The following is a 4,257-nucleotide window of genomic DNA, read 5'->3' as shown; positions in this document are numbered from 1 at the left end:
ACCAGCATGGCATGAGCTCTAAACAACATATTGTTTGTCTTTGCCTGCTTTCGAAATCTAAATAAATGAAACCATATTGTATACACTTTCCTGCTATTTGCTTCTTTGGCTCAATATTAAGTTTATAAATGTCATTCATTGCTGTATATATTTTCATTATGTGGATATACCGAAACTGGCTTATCTAATCTAGTGTTGATGGATTCTTGAGTTGTTTCCAGTTTTTATTATTATAAGCATCTCGCAGGGACATTGGGGTTCAAGTATCCTAGTGGCCTTGTGGGAGATTCCTAGCTTCCTTTGGAATTTCCCTGACAGACTTTTGGGTACACACTTCATCTGTTCTCCAGTAAGTGCCAAAGAGCTCCCCGCATATGTCCTCTCGCCGCCACTCTTGACTGGACTTTTAATGTTGGCCGACACGGTGGGGGTCAGTGGACGTCATTTTGGTTTTAGTTTACACATCCTTGATTATCAGGACCTTGAGTTCTGTGCCTATATTTATTGCCTATTATGTTCCACTCTTGAGAAGTGAGCTGATTCTTTTACGTATTTCTCTACTGTTTTTTCTTATTGATTATAATAGAGTTATCCATTCTGATACTAGTGTTTCTCAGGTTAGACGGGTTACAAATACCTTCTCTCAGTGTGTAGTTTTTAATTTTTATAGAGAAAATGTTGTCAACGTTTCCTTCACTTATAGGTTTCGCGTCATGTTTTAAAAAATTCTTTTGTACCTCAAGGTCATCAAGATATTTTTCTGTAGTATCTTTGAAATCTTTTTACTTTTGCATTTTAAGGTTCAGTCCTTAAACATGTGCGATTGATTTTTATTACTCATTATGTAGCAGTGCAATGTATTTTTTCCCTACATAGATGTCCAATTGTTCCAGTGTCATTTATTAAACAGTCCCCTCTTTCTGCACCGATGAGCAAGATCAGATCACTTCTGATTACATCGTTTATTCACACATTTTGGATTCGTTTATGGACTTCCATTCCATTGTTCTAGTTGTCTCTTCCTGAGCCATCTCATACCGCGACTCTTAATGACTATAACTTTGTTATCAAATTTAGTATCTGGGAGGACAAAAAACACAAAGCATAGGCTATGTTTCCTTCAAGAGCACCTTGGCTAATCTGGCTTTCAGCATAAATTTTAGAATCAGTTTGTAAAATTTAAAAAAAGAACTGCTGGGAGTTTTTGGTAGGAATTGCTGTACATTTCTAATCATGTTGCAAATTATAGAATCTTTTATAATACTGAATCATCAAGTATGAACATGATTTATCTCTTTTTTATTTATCTTCTTTGATGTCTCTCAGTGAAATTATGTTATTTCTCCATAGAGATTGTGCATATTTTTATGAGATTTATTCTTAGGTACTACATACTTTATGCTATTTTAATAAAAAAAATTTTAAGTTTAATTTTCTAAATGTATATATTTTATGGAGAAATGCAGTTGAATTTTTATTGCGACAATTTTTTAAAAACTCTTATAAATTAAAAAATATATGCCTAAGGATTAATTGGGGTTTTCTATACACACAGCCATATTTTCTGTACATAATAAAATATTTGTTTCTTACTAATATTTATATATATTTTTTCTTGTCTTAGTGTTCTGGTGAGAACCTCCAGAATTATACTGAATAGAAATGTAGTAGTAGCCATCTTTGTACTTGACATCAAAGAAATATTTGCCTAATAAACTATATATTTACATATGGTGATTTTTATATGCTTTTAGTTTTATACCTTTAAATGTGACATTTGCTTTATTTTTATACGTGGCTGAATTCTGTTAGCTAGTATTTTGTTAATATTTTTGCCTCTTACATTCCTTGTAAGAGTATTTGGCCCTTTGCTGTACTTTCTTTTTTGTTTTTTGGTATCCGGGTTATGTTAGCATCACAAATTGAATGGGGAAGTGTTTCTTCTTTTTATATTCCCTGCAATATTTTCGGTAATTTTGGAACTATTTGTACCTTGACTATTTGGTTGACCTTCTTGATGAAGCCTTCAAACTTAACAGGTTTCCTTCTGGGAAGATTTTTGACTACTACTTCAGTTTCTTTAAGGGGTACAAGACTATTCAGGATTTCTATTTCTTCTGGAGTCATACGTTGCCTGTTTTATGTTCTCCAAATATTTTTCAACTTAATCTAACTTTCAAATTAATAGGCATTAATTGGCGCACGATATCTTCTAATCTTTTAAAAGCCTCTAATAACCATAATTGTATCCCATTTTCATTGTTAAAATTATTTATATCTTCTTTTTTTTAAGCAATTTACCAGAAATGTGTCAATTTTATTAATCTTTTCAAAGAACCAACTTTTGTCATCAAATTTCTATATTTTAGGCCTGTTTTTCAATCCGTTAATTTTTGTCCATATGTTTATAATATCCCACTTTTTTCTTTTCTGTTTTGTTTTGCTATTCTTCTACTTTTAAAAATGGATATTTAGTTATTTTTATCCATTTTCTATTTTAATATAAACTTTTAAGACTACAAATTTTTATGTATTGCATTAGCTACATCCCACAAATTTTGATATGTATTTTCATTCTATTGTCACATTTTCTAGCTTCCATTATAATTTCCTTTTTGAAATACTATTATGTTTCTTAAGCATAATTTACCAACTTAACTTTTTTATCGGCATCTAGCATAATTGCTCTGGGTCAGAGAAGGTGCTATATGATTTTAATCCTTTAAATGTATTGATATTTGCCTGGTAAACCATATATTTATATATGGTGATTTTTATAAATGATCCATATGTGTTTGAAAAGAATTTATATTTTTCAGTTGCTGGTTTTTTTTTGTTTGTTTTCTTTTGTTTTTTTTGAGGCGGGGCAACCTTTAGTTGATCTCACAGATTGCAAAGACCTTGTCAGTTTACAATCCCTTATTTTTATTTATTTATTTATTTATTTATTTATTTATTTATTTATTTTTATTTAATTTTGTACGCCTACAGCACCTGGTCTTCCTTGGTGGTCTCCCATCCAAGTACTAACCAGGCCCGACCCTGCTTAGCTTCCGAGATCAGACAGGATCGGGCTTGTTCAGGGTGGCATGGTCGTAGACAGGTCAAGCTTATTAATCTTCTTGCATCTCTTCTTTTATGCTTGTTCCACTTGTCCTATCAATAACTGAGATACCTGTATTAGTAAATGCATATGGATCTAGTGCAGGAAAATCTTCTTGTTTTAAAATCAAAATGAAATTGACTCCAACAAGAGCCGTTGAGAACTTTGAATCTTTGAATGTCATCAGCACTGTGGGTTCCTCTCCATCCTTAGGTCCTGGAAATAATTGCTTTCTGGTCTCTTATTGACTATTCACTGCACCAAACCCTACAGATTTTCGCTTCAGTGTCAAGTGACATCCCTGATGAGTCCGGCCTCCCCGGGGCTGGGCTTCGGCTCCCTAGGCACTTCATGTAGCCACACCCCTGAATTCCTGTCACGTCCTGGGGCCTACACACCCACGATGGTGTAGGTCCCCATCGCTTGTTAATCCCATGGGCCTTAATCTTTTCCCATTCTTGGGATGACTTCTTCCAACTTCTCTCCTGTCTTAGCGTTCTAATCATTTTTTCCCCCAAATTTCCCCTTAGGAGCCATTAGAAGCTCAATTCAAGCTACTCCATCCTGGACGTTGGGGTGGAAGAATGAGATGCTGGGACTTAAGACATACCTCACAGTACACAAAGGTCAGCACCTGTGTAAATACACAAACAGCTGCCTGCTTCTTGCTGTTTCTGTATCAATTTCCTGTAGTACCTACCCCTGAGGAGGCAGCATTGAGTGGTTTAAAGTGCACTTGGCCAGCATCAAAACCCTGGGCTCAAGTTCAAGGTCTGCTTTTTACTTGCTACATGCTCTAAGAAGCGTATTACGCTGTTTGAGTCTCTGCTTGTCATCTTCGGATGGAAACATGAATTCCATGAAGACAGGGAACAGTGTTCCATTTACTTTTGTGTCCCCTGGAACCAACTGCATATCTGTTATTGTAGATCAGATCTTTGTTTTGAATGAATGAGTAAATGAATTTCTCTCTCCAAGACAGAGAGGTTTCTCTCAGGGGCCTGCGTCATTATGGTCACTTTTCTATTATCTCTCCCAGCAATGTGAGATAGCCTCAAATATTCGTTTACTATTCCCATTTTTAACTCTTCAGATAAGCTCTCAGTGTTTCGCTATTTTTCAGCCATTATTTAATGGCCAAGGGCGAGATAGAG

At 34.8% G+C, this 4,257-nt stretch overlaps 1 non-coding gene across 1 annotated transcript; it reads right to left on the bottom strand.

Moving 5' to 3' along the window:
- Window positions 1-2,982: 2,982 nt before the first annotated feature.
- LOC111731422 lies at window positions 2,983-3,101 on the bottom strand. The gene has a single exon (XR_002777127.1). It is a non-coding gene; the product is annotated as a 5S ribosomal RNA (ribosomal RNA).
- Between the last annotated feature and the right edge of the window lie 1,156 nt (window positions 3,102-4,257).

Source organism: Pteropus vampyrus, unplaced genomic scaffold (genome assembly GCF_000151845.1).
Source record: "Pteropus vampyrus isolate Shadow unplaced genomic scaffold, Pvam_2.0 Scaffold372, whole genome shotgun sequence".
In the NCBI taxonomy this organism is placed as follows: Eukaryota; Metazoa; Chordata; class Mammalia; order Chiroptera; family Pteropodidae; genus Pteropus; species Pteropus vampyrus.
This window is presented reverse-complemented; position numbering and strand designations above follow the sequence as displayed.